General features: G+C 35.8%; 1 protein-coding gene across 1 annotated transcript in view; it reads right to left on the bottom strand.

Annotated features, from left to right (window-relative positions):
* Positions 1-13,537, bottom strand: part of NIBAN1 (niban apoptosis regulator 1) — a 210,474-nt gene that overhangs the window by 30,532 nt on the left and 166,405 nt on the right. The gene's annotated exons all lie outside the window — the stretch shown is intronic.

The raw sequence follows: 13,537 nt of genomic DNA, 5'->3' as shown, positions 1-13,537 counted from the left end.
GGGGAAAAAGTGATATATAAATATAATAGAAAATATATTCCATCATGAAAATGACAGTTATAAAAAAAATCACAGCACAGAAAAATTCAAATGAATTGATGTAGAGCAAAGTAAGAAGAACCAGAAAAACAACATTCAAAATGACTACATAAAAGGAAAGATCAACCAAATGATATTGAACTCTGTATTATTACAATAATCAAGCTTGATTTTACGAAAAAGCTACAGGAAAGTACTTTCTTTTCATTGCAAGGATGAGGAATTATAGAGATTGAATACTGCATAGTGAATATGTAGGTTAGTGTTGCTAACCTGTTTTTCCCCCTTTTTGTTACAGCAGATAGCTCTCTAGGAAGAGCTGAGAGAAGAGATACATGTAGAGATAAATGTGATACAATGAATGTGATGGTGATTCTGTCTCCATAATGCTGTTTAGCTCTGTCTTCTCTCCACTCCCATAGCCACCTTAATTCAATGCCTTATCACCTCTTGCTTAGACTATTGAATTAGCCTCCTAACAGGTCTCCCTGCCTGAAATCTCTCTTCTCCCACATCCATCTATCCTGTAGCTAACAAAGTGATCTTCCTAAAGCATAGATCTAACTGTGATTCTCTTGCTTAGTTAACTCTACTAGTTGCCCGCTAACTATATAATCAAATACAAAGGTGTTCTGTTTGACATTCAAAGCCTTTCACCATGGGGCTAAGAGCCATCTGCAATGCAGCCAGGTTTGCCTTTTCTCTGATGCTGTCACATAACACACTTCTGTATCAGTGCCTTTGCTATCCTCCCTGCCTGGAATGAGCTTTCTCCTTATTTCTGTTATAGAATCCCTTGTATTTTTCAAAGATCAGCTCAAATTCTATGTCGTATGTGAGAGAGACCCTTTCTGCATTCCCAGCAGAGCTGAAGCCTTGCCACTTAATTATCTTATATTTACCATATATCTGTATTATAAAGCATTATATGTGCACAGGTTGTATTTATGTTGCCTTCTCTGCATAGGTTCAAACTCCACCTTTGACAATCACTACCTGTGCAATATTAGGCAAGCCATTTCATCTCTGAAAGCCACACATTTCCTACATCTGTGAAAATGAGGGAGAAGTCTTTGAGGTCCCTCCCAGCTAGAGAGCTATGATCCCTATGGAATGGAAGCCCCTTCAGGGAAGGGATTATATCATTTAAAAGTTTTGTAACTCCTATGTAGCAACATAACCAATGCTTGTAGATTGATTTAAAAATATTAAAAAAAATTAATAAAAACTGATAAGAGTTTCCCATAAGTAGCCAGAGAACCATCGTTATCAGGATGTCTGCTGTTCTCTGGCTATTTTCATGCCATATGTTGTGACAATGCCTGAGCATCATTGCCCTGTCTACACACAACCCCCTTCCTTATTTGGGCCCAGATGGCTCAGAGTGAATGTAAATAACAATTGTTTCTGTTTTGACCCAAAATCCATCCAAATTGATTTTTTTTGACTAGATAAAACAGATTATTCCCTGACTCTTTTTTTTTTTTTAACCCTAGCCTTAATCACTGAATGGGCAATTGTTGTTAAAGACCTTAGCTTAGAAAGTTTAGAAAGGCAAGGTCTCCCACTGTATTTACAGTCAGCTTCAGTCCTCCAGATCTATATCTTTCCCCTGGATTCAAATGATTCTGGACGGGAAAGCGAGTCAGGTAATCTTGCACAGCCCTCCCTCGCTTAAATCCAATTCACTTGCATATCATGGCATCTTCTCCCTGAGAATATGGTCCTCTTCAAGAACTAAGGACTAATAGTAACAACAATCTAAAGAAAAAACATCAATCAATTATCCTGTGTCTCTACTCAAAACCTCATAGATTCTTTAGTCCAATCATCTCTTATTGGCTACCTTTTTTTAGGTTAAATATGTGCATTTCTCTTACACATATTTCCATCTTCGTCATGTTCAAGAAAAATCAGCTCAAAAGAGAAAAAACACAGGAAAGAAAAAAAACAAGGAAACAATAATAAAGACGTGAAAATACTATTCTTTGATCCATATTCATTTTCCATAGTTCTATCTCTGGATACAAAAATTACATTTTCCATCCTATTGGGATTACACTGGCTACTATTTTAAAAAGTCATCTTCCCTTATTGAAATATAAACTTCTCGAGGGAAGGGAATGCTTCTCTTTTTGTATTTTAACTCAAGAATTTAGCAAAGAACTTTGAATATAGTGAGCACTCTTAAAAATGACTTCACTCTTTCAAAAAATAATTTTAATAAAAAGAGAAAAAAAGAAAAGAATCTGGATCTGGTAAGAAAATGCTGCAGGTTTCAATTCTGGACCTGAAGCCACAGACATTTTGAATAAAACAAAAGCCAAAGATTTTAATATCCCAAGTGGCAGAAACTCATGAGGATGATGGATATTTTCACATAGAAAAGAATCAACAATTTATCATACTCAAAAGAAAAGTGCCATAGCATTTAGAGCTGGAAGGACCCCAAGAGATCATTGAGCCCAGTTGCCTTATTATTTAGGCAGGAAATAAAGGCTCAGAGAAGCTGAAATCAGCAAACTAACCAGTGGCAGCCCTAGGACCAGAACTCAGTCTCCTGACTCCTTCACTGGTAAGAATAGAATAGAATAGAAGTGCTGGGCTTGGAGTGAGGAAGCCTCAAACTCAGATCAGACTCTTAGACACTTATTAACTGTGGGATCTTAGACAAGTCACTCAAATTCTATGTGCCTCAGTTTCCTCACCTGTAAAATGAGGATCATGATAATACTTACCTCCCAGAGTTGTTTGTGATTATCAGATGAGGAAATAGTTTAGCACAGTGTCTAGCATATAGTGCATAATAATAAATATGTGTTCCTTCCCCGTTCCCCTGTTTTTTCCACTAAGTCACAGTTATCAGGGTGGGTTAAGTTTAGGTGAAAAAGGAACTTTTCCTTGTGGGAAGGAATCAGATCAGCCCTCCCTCAGAACTTTATCAGCTATTCCTTTCCAATGTTCCCGTTAAAAATGTGCTAAAAGGTTTAAGTTATAGACCTCAGCTTAAAGTGCTCTTTTAAGATCCTTAGGGGCAGGAACTTTCTTTTCCTTCTTTTGTTATTCCTAGAGCCTGACACACAGTAGGCACTTAATAAATGTTTATTGAATGAATGAATGAATATTTTCTTATCAAGAGACATTTTAGGTCTTAACAAAGATGCAGTATCACAAGTGGAGTTTTAGTCCCCACTAAGTAGCAGAATCAATTGACAGTTACTATTAAATGTTTACTATGTTTTAGTTATAGTGCTAAGTCTGAGGACTGCACCAACACATGCAAAAAGTTAAACAGTCTTATTCTCCTTGAAGAAATAACTTTTCTCTCTAGGAAGGGGCTCATGATCATTAACTAGATCTAGAGGGAAACTGGAAAAACTTATAAACCTCAGGTTAAAAAAAAACCCTGGGAGAGTAACATTTTCCCTAATGTACAACAACAAAAATATACATGCCCAGGGACTAAAAATAAATATAATGAAAGGGACCTAAGAGGTCAACTGACTGAGGTCTCTGTTTTCAGATTGGGCCTGAAAAAATGAAGCAGGAGATTGATTAAAATCAAACACTAGGTCAATCAATCAAGAGAAATTTAATATACTTGTTCAATTAATTTAAAAAGCATTTATACCTACTATGTTCTTGATACTGCATATAGAGACAAAAGTCAAAACTATCCTTCAGGGACTTACTGGGTTCTGGCAAGAAAAAGCACAAACTTGCATACGTAAATACAAAAGATGCAACAAAAAGGCAAAGTTATTTTGATGAAGGAAAATTATTAGCATCTAGGAAAAAGTCTCAAGTAGGAGGTGGTAAGTGAGCTAGACTCTACTTTGATATTCTAAGTAGGGAGGATGAGGAAGGAGAGAGTATGTGCATTTTACTATTGGAGCAAAGCCTTGGGCAACGGTATATAGGCAGAAATGGAAAACCATATATGAGTAAAATAGCAAATAGGTTGGAAACAGAGTGTAGGAAGGGGACAAATGGAAAATAAGCTTGTAAAAGGCTCTTAAAGCTAGAATATGAAGAGCTGTAAATTGCAAACAGAAATCTTTTCCCTCCCTAAAGGCAACATGAAGAGGTTGGAAGCTTTTTGTCAAAGAAGTGACATGGTTTGAATTGCTTTTTAGGAATATAAGTTGGGAAGATAAGCAAAGAAAGTATAAGGCAGGGAGGAAACTGGAAGCAAGGAGACCAATTAAGAGGCTCTTTCAATAGGCTCGGCAAGATAAGGCCTGAAACCAGGGCAGTAACCATGTCAGTGGAGAGAAAAGGATGGATACAAAAGAGCACGTTGAGGTAGACACTGAATATGGGGGCAGGGAGGAATGAAAAAGACCAAAGAGTCAAGGATGACTGACATTGTAAACCTCACTGACTGGAAGGATATTCTCAACAGAAACAGGGACAGTGGGAACAATAGGGGAGTAAAGGAGAGAAGAAAAATAATTTTACATTTGTGTGTATGCATTTATTTGTGTCTAATGATAGTCATCTCTAAAATGGGGTAAGGGTAAAAAAAGGAGGAGAAAAAAGAAATTTCATAATGATTTTGTTGTATATTTGAAAAGAATAGCAGGTTGGACATAGTAGATTTGCAGTTTCATGTACAATCATCTTTTTATTGTAGCATGTTATGGAAATTCTTGTTTTATTCTATAAATATTTATTAATGTAATAAAAAAGAAAAGAAAAAACAAGATAATGAGGTCTGGTTTAAACATGAGTTTGGGATTTCTAGGGGCTATTCATTTGGAAACATCTAACAGCAGGGCTAGACTATAGCATAGGAGAGACAACAAGGACTATTACCTTTAAATTATTTTCTCATGGATCAAAGATAGGAAGTGGAAAGGAGCAGAAACTGGATACCAGGACTCTGAATAAGTCTCCCAAAACCAGATATTCATTGGCTAATAAAGAAATATGTTTTACGTCACTTCATCTGTATAATGGATATCATATTTTTTTTTGCTTTCTCAATGGGTGGAGGAAGAAATAAAGGGAGGGAAAGAATTTAGAACTGAAAATAAAAACATTTAAAAATAAACAGATGCTCACAGAAATTTATCAAATAAGTAGGAGTGATGCATATTTTATTTGAGAAAAAAAAATTTTTTTGAAGACTTTCAGGATTCTTTTACCCAGAAACCAAGGGAAACATTTAAATATGAAAAACAAACAGGTATATAAGGAAGTCACAAGGTCCTAAAATTTGGAGGAATTGATCTCTTAGGCCAAGAAATATGTGTCTTTGGAGCTTCAGTAGAAATTCATGTACTGTATCATAATTGCTCCCCATCATTTCACTTTCACTAGAACAGGAATGATGTTTATTCTGTTTGTAAATATGATCTTTTCAGGTTGGGCCATATCTAGTACAAGGCTCTGGGCAGAACTTAGCTTAGAAAAAAACACTGGGGGTATAGAGGGTGAAGATTAAAAATATGGAGAAAAGTCATTCCAAACATCTGCTCTACTCATTTAAAAATAATATTTGGATAAAATTACTTCTCCACCCCTTCTCCCACCCCATAAAAGAGTCAACCAAATTAACTTTGGAAAGTGAGAATGATTTGCTCTGAGCTCAGTGATCTAATTGGTGCTCATGCTAATGGAAAAGTTCATTAGATCATCAGAATCTTTTCTCCAAGATGGCGACATGGAGACCCCTGAGGAAGGAGGGACCCAGAGGAGGAATTATGGGAAAGATGGCTTTTGAGCAGGACTTTAAAGAAAGGATAAGATCTTAATAGTTGAATGCTGGAATGGGAACATATCAAGCATAGGGACAATTTGACCAAAGGGTTAGGGAAGCAGAAGACCACAGAAAGGCAACAGAGAAAAGTCCTGATTTAGCTGAAGTATAGACTAAGTAGAGGAAAATAACATAAGAAAGGACTGAAAAAGCATGTTTTGGTGAATTCAAGAGGAAAATTGAAACCTTCATATTTCATGAAAATCGAAGTGCCCTACCACTAAATTCAAGTTGAACACTTCAATTCCAAGTATTCTCAAAGTGCTTGATAAAAAGAACAATCTTAGGAGGAAGAAACTTTACCTCCCTGCCATCTCATCAGCTGCCTTGTAGCTGGGACAAAAGATTTAACCCTTTCATCTCTGGAACTCCAGCCTTGGGATCCCAAAAGCTTTGTGGGGGGCCAATATATCAGGTGGCTGCTCTAATCAACCTTTATTTTATTCTCCTTCCATCTGTTTTTTTAAATAACTTTTTATTGACAGAACCCATGCCAGGGTAATTTTTTACAGCATTATCCTTTGCATTCACTTCTGTTCTGATTTTTCCCCTCCCTCCCTCCACTCCCTCCCTTAGATGGCAAGCAGTCCTATATGTGTTAAATATGTTGCAGTATATCCTAGATACAATATGTGTGCAGAACTGAACAGTTCTCTTGTTGCACAGGGAGAATTGGATTCAGAAGATAGAAATAACCTGGGAAGAAAAACAAAAATACAAGCAGTTTATATTCATTTCCCAGTGTTCTTTCTTTGGGTGTAGCTGCTTCTGTCCATCATTGATCAATTGAAACTGAGTTAGATCTTCTCTTTGTAGAAGAAATCCACTTTCATCAGAATACATTCTCATACAGTATCATTGTTGAGGTATATAATGGTCTCCTTGTTCTGCTCATTTCACTTAGCATCAGTTCATGTAAGTCTCTCCAAGCCTCTCTGTATCCATCCTGCTATTCATTTCTTACAGAACAATAATATTCCATAACATTCATATACCACAATTTACCCAGCCATTCTCCAATTGATGGGATCCATTCATTTTCCAGCTTCTAGCCACTACAAACAGGGCTGCCACAAACATTTTGGCACATACAGATCCCTTTCCCTTCTTTAGTATTTCTTTGGGATATAAGCCCAGTAGTAACCCTGCTGGATCAAAGGGTATGCACAGTTTGATAACTTTTTGGGCATAATTCCAGATTGCTCTCCAGAATCGTTGGATTCGTTCACAACTCCACCAACAATGCATCAGTGTCCCAGTTTTCCCACATCCCCTCCAACATTCATCATTATCTTTCCCTGTCATTTTAGCCAATCTGACAGGTGTGTAGTGGTATCTCAGAGTTGTCTTAATTTGCATTTCTCTAAACAATAGTGATTAATGTCACTGCTGATATCTTTGATTTCTTCTGAAAATGTCTCTTCCTATACTATGACAATTGATCAGTTGGGCCTGGCCTTTTCTTAGCCTGGTTTCTTAGGAAACAGGCATTTCCAATGACTATTCCTCACCTGTAAAGTTCTCTCCTTCCTAATCCTCCATCGCTTTGTTTCCTTGGCTTCCTTCAAGTTCCAGCTAAAATCCCACTTTCCACCAGAAGTCTTTTTCAATTCCCTTTAATGGTAGGCCTTTCTTCTGAGATAATTTCCAATTGTTCCCACATAAACATGTATGTAAATATATATGTATATAGCTATATAGTACATATGCATATATGCCATATATATACACATATGTGTATACAATGTATATATTGTTTGACAATATACAAATAAGATATATATTTTATTATATATGTTTATATACACAGGAAAGTATACATATAAGTACATACATACATAATTGTTTGCATGCTGTCTCTCCTATTAGATTATGAGCTCCTTGAGAGCAAGATTTGGGGTTTGCAGCCTTTTTTCTCTCTTTCTTTGTTTTCTCAGCATTTAGCACAGTGCATGGCACATGAGTGTTTAATAAATGCTTGTTGACTGGTTAAAATCAACCAATGAGAATTTATTAAGCATTCACTATGTGCAAATTATAATGCCAAATATTGGGAACACAATTACATGAAGACCTCAAAAAACACTACAGAGGAAAGATAAAAATACATCAAGAGGAGCAAAGAGGAAAGGTGCAGAAGTAAAGATGGCGGAGATGTCTGTGGAGTAGTATTAGGACTGTATTCCATGTAAGATAAGATGCAAACTCACCTATCAAAGCAAAATACCCAAAGATTGAGAGACTAGAGGGCTAAGGAAGACAGCCAGATTTCATGGGAAGAGATGTCTAGAAGTGTGGAGTTTGAGGCAAGAACCCAGATTGAAATGTTTAGTAAAGAGTTGGTGACTGGAACAAGTAAAGAGACTAAGGATGGATATAAAGCTCTGGAAGTTATCATCATAGAGATGATAATTAAACCCAAGAAAGCTAAAGAGATTACCAAGTATATAGTAAAAAGAGAAAAAGACACACGCTAAACCTATACTTAAAGAAAAGGGAAAACAAAAAAGCATACATTGTTTTATATTTCAGTTTTGTCTGATTCTTTGTGAACTCATGGTTTTCTTGACAATGGTTTGCCATTTCCTTTTCCAGATCATTTTACAGATGAAGCAAACAGGATTAAATCACAAAGCTAGTACCTGAAACCAGATTTGAACTCAGAAGATGAATCTCCTCAAGTCCAGATCCAGCCTTCTAGTTGTCTCAATATTAATTACCTACTATGTTCTAGATTGTCCTGAGTCACACTCTAAAGGAGAACATTGTTTTTTGTCACATTAAAAGTAGATGACAGTATATACCTTGACTCATTGTAAATACTTAATATTTAATTTAATTTAATAAGTTAAATAAATTAAATATTTAAATATTCAAAAGTCAAGATTTACCTTTGTATATAATAACACAATATTTTCCCTGGCACTCTGCTTTTCTTTTGTTTGGGACAAAGGGATGCCAAAATTATCTGCTTTAAGAATTAGTGAGTTTTTCCTGTTTAGAAGCCCTCAAGTAGAGATGGAACAGCCACTTGTTTAGTAAGTGACAGTGGAGATTCTTTTGGTATATGGATGGGACCAGATGGTTGTTGAGGTCCCTCCCAACTTCCACATTTTTTAAGACATTCACCTATGCTTGCTAATACCTCTGGAATTTTGTTTCTCAATTACTTTATCTGTAAAACTAATGGGTTGGAGTAGATCTTCTCTGAATTCTCTTTTGGTTTCAGTCTATGACAATTCTAGCTCACATTTTTATTATATTTTAACGTCTGCAAAGTGTTTTGTATATATTATCTCATTCAGTCTTCACACTAAATCTGCTGGGAAGGTAATGCAGGCATTAATATCTCCATTTTGAAGATAAGGAAACTGAGGCTCAAAGACATTAAGTGTGCTTTTCAAGCTCATACAGCTAGTTATTGTCTATGGAGAGATTTGAACCTATGGAGAGAGGATTTTTTTATCCTCACCTTCAATCCAGATATCTACCCAATATACCACATTTCCCATGATGCTATGATGATAATATTGACTCCTCCTTGTCTCCCAGTCAGTTACCCTGTTCTAAGAAGGAGTAGTATATTTATTGACCAACTGTACTTGAGGACAAATATATACTTACATAAGCAACAAATGAATCAGTATGGGTTTTCAGGATATCTTAATATTTCCACAATAACAAACTTTATGGGTAAGTTATTCTAAGTTATTTGTGCAGCCTGAATATGGGACCAAAATAACCATAACCATTGAACATAACCAACTGTGGGGGCACACCATGCTTTTAGAGTGAGTCATTACTAGAAAGATAATCTTGCAAATTGTCTGGGAGTCTTCTGATTATAGGTCTTCTAGGTTAGTACATTATGAGTAAGTGCTTTGGCAGGCATGAAGAAAATATGAAAATAAGCACAATGCTTTAAATAAAGAACTCTATAGATCAGAGCGAGCTTTTTAGAATAAGCCATATTCCTAAATCATTTGGTAAATTCTATCCTCTTTAGTGTTTGTGTATTTTCTTTCATCTCTTATTCTGGGCATCCTTCTCTTCAGTGTCTGAATCTGTTCTGTTCTGTTCTTTGCCACTCTAAGAAATAGATATTATTGTTAAAGGCTCATCAATTATATTATGTTATCACTATTATAATTATATTATCAATCACTGTTAAGTTGTTCAGTTCTGTCTGATTCTTCATGACCCTATATGGGATTGTCTTAACCCTTTTCCAGTAGATTAAATAGATTAAGACAAAAATAGTAAATGACTTACCTAGCTGGGAAATATCTGAAGGTGGATTGAACTCAGGTGTTCCTGACTCCAGATCCAGTGTCCTATCCACTAAGTCACATTGCTAACTCAATGCCCAGCACATAGTAGGTGCTTAACAAGTATAAAATCAGAATATCTTCGTTTTTATTGGTAAATCAGATTCTCACAGGTTACATTTAAAATATGTTATAAAGTTTATTGATATCTACACTTTTAAAATATACACTTTTACTTCCCAGTAACTTGCCTACTTTCTCTGAACTCAACCCTTCTTTGTAGAAGAAAAGTACAGCCAAGTAAAACAAATCAACACATCACTTATGAAAAATGATGTATGCCTCACTACATACCCTTAGTCCACCACCTCTCTACAAAAAAGCTAGAAGCATGCTTCACTGTTAATCCTTTAGACTTATAATTGCTCACTGTTTTAACTTGAATTCTGAAATCTTTCAGATTCCCTTTGCATTTTTTTGGTCATTCTTTAAATTATTCTCTTGGTTTCATGTTGCCTCACTTCATTTAAGTCTTCTCAAGTAGTTTTTTTTTTTTAAAGACATCTTCATGTTCATCATTTCTTATGTGATAGCTTTCCATTTTATTCATAAACGTCAATTATTTCAATCATTCCCTAACTAATTCATACCTACTTTCTTTCCAGTTCTCTCCTACCACACAAAATGTTTCAAAAAACATTTTTTTTTTATCTAAGGGTCAAGTCCTGATGTCCTTGATTTCTTTGGGTAGAAAGATCCCACCATGTCTACAAAAAGCAGTATGACATGATGAAACTGGACTAGAAATCCAACCAATTCTAGTTCTGGCTCTGGCTTTGGCACAGCCATTGCTACTGCCATTAACTAACTAAGTAACTCATTTAATCCCAATTTTCTCACTAGTAAAATGAGAATAATCTCAAAGGTTCATTCCAGTTCTAAAATTCTATGTTTATGTTTCCATTAAAAATATTTAAGTTATGAGGGAGTAAAGATTCTGTGATTAGGACATTCTCTGGCACTACAGAGGGGAACCAAAGGAAAGATGACCTAAGGTAAGATTTATACCCACCTAGAATTTAACATAAAATAACCATCAATTCGTGCCAATGGAATGCTAGACTTCATAAATGAAGTGTAAATGATCTGAGAACTGCTGCTAGACCTCCCTCAAGTTTAGGTTATGTGATGACCCCAACATACATTGATTTCTCCTCTACTTAATTTAGTTTGATTCATGGTAATGTCCTTATTACAAATGTACAGCCTTATTCTAACTGCCTACATTATTTCATGGCACACTTTGTCACCGCAGTACCAATGCTGGTGTTTATAAGCCTGTGTCAGCATATGCTTCCCTTGTCCCTCGCCTTCTTAGGGACAGGGGCTTTTACGCTCTTTTTTTTTGTATTCCAGAGCCCTGTCAAAGATGGCACCCTCCTTTTACTCACCTAGATTAGTAATGTGGAGTCACCATTAACTCTTCCCTCTCCACTTCCAAGTTTTGTTGCTTCTACTTTTCCAACTTCTCTTCCATCTATCCCCATCTCTCTATGGAAGTAGCCATGAGGTAGCATGGATAAAGAGCAAGAGCTAAGAGACTCAAAGCCTGGAGTTCAGAGTCTATGTCTGACACCTACTAGCTGGATCATCCTGGGAAAATGACTTAATCTCTCTTAGCCTCAGTTTCCTCATCTGTTAAAAGGGGATAACCTTATCTGCAAGAGTTTTTATGAGGATCAAATGAGATCATTCTTGTAAAATCCCTTGTAAACTGTAAAGTGCTATGGAAATTAAAGCTGTTTTCCACAAATTCTAGCTAGGTGGTACAGTAGATAAAAGACTGAGCCTGGAGTCAGGAATACCTGAATTCAAATGCAATCTCAGATGACTGTTAGCTATGTGACCCTGCACAATTCACTTAATCCTTTTTACCTTAGTTTCCTCATCTGTAAAATGAACAATAATACCTACTTTTCAATGTTGTCATGAGGATTAAATGAGATAACATTTGTAATACATTTAGTACAGTGCCTAGTACATAGGAAGTGCTATATAAATGCTTATTCCCTTCCCTTTATTCTTAATTTATACTCTAGTTAATTTATACTACTACTTCAAGGACAAAATTTTATATATATTTTAATTAGCCTATTTTAAGCACTTTCACAAATTTGGCATCCACTTACTTTTCCAGTCTTATTTCATATTCTTATTACTCCTCTTCACCTATCCTCCACCTTAGTCAAATAGGTCATTAACAATTCCCAACCACAAATGACATATCTTCTACTTCTTACTTCCTTCCCCCAAGGAACTGCCTTCCCTCCTCTTTTTTACCTTGCAGATTCTTCTCCCTAGCTTCTATTAAAGCACAGCTCAGGTACTGTCTCTAATATGAGGCCTTTTCCAATTTAACTGATCAATGCAATCACAGATTGAGAACTATAAGACACCTTTGAAGTTGTCATATTTCATGGCGCCACTTTGTTGTTCAGCAGTTCAGTCATGTCCAGCTTTTTGTGGCCCTATGGACCACAACATGCCAGGACCTTCTATCCTCCACCATTCCTCAAAGTTTGTCCAAGGTCATGCTCTTTTTGCCAGGACATTATTCCTCCATCTTAACCTTTGCTATCCCCTTTTCATTTTGCCTTCAGTCTTTCCTAAGATCTGGGTCTTTTTCCATGAGTCCTATCTTTTCATCATGTAGCCAGAGTACTTAAGCTTCAGTTTAAGTATTTAATGTTCCAGTGAATACTCTAAATTAATTTTGTTTAAATGTTGCATGACCATGCCCTCACATCAGGCAGATCAGGAAATTGAGACTCTTAAAGGCTCATGAGCCTTCAGTAAGCTGTTAGGGTTCCTTTGGTCTTAAAATTACCTTATTTTGCATATAATTCCACTTTAAATACAAAGATAGTGGATCCCACCTCTAGAATATTAGCTCTTGAAAGTGGGAAATGTTTTGTTTTTTTCTTTCCGTGCTCAATGCTTTGCACAAAGCAGGTATTTAATAAATTGTTGTTGATATAAATTTATACACATAGTGATTAGAAGAATGAAAGAAAATTGGGTTTGATATCAGAAAACTTGAGTTAGAATCTTTACTACATAACTCACCAAACTTTATGACTTGGGATATATCAGCAAAATCTCCCAGGGCCATAATTTCCTCAAAATGAAAAAGTTGGATTAGCTGATCTCCAATATCCCTCCTAGCTGTAAATCTAATGATCATGTAATATGATAAGCTTTTATTTTTTATTTCTCATAAATATTTAGTTTCTTTTTCTTCTTAGAATTTCTAATGAATGCACTAGGGATATCTCAAATCCAGCAAATAAGAATTTGTACAAGTTCAGCTCTTTGTCTCAGGTTGGGAAATAAATAGGTTTGAACTCTATAGAAAGGAAAATTCTGGGTCATATGGTAAAACAATTAAAAAAAAACAGCCCTGTCT

Source organism: Antechinus flavipes, chromosome 4 (assembly GCF_016432865.1).
Source record: "Antechinus flavipes isolate AdamAnt ecotype Samford, QLD, Australia chromosome 4, AdamAnt_v2, whole genome shotgun sequence".
NCBI lineage: Eukaryota > Metazoa > Chordata > Mammalia > Dasyuromorphia > Dasyuridae > Antechinus > Antechinus flavipes.
The sequence above is the reverse complement of the archived record's forward strand: the minus strand, read 5'-3'. Positions and strand labels throughout refer to the sequence as shown.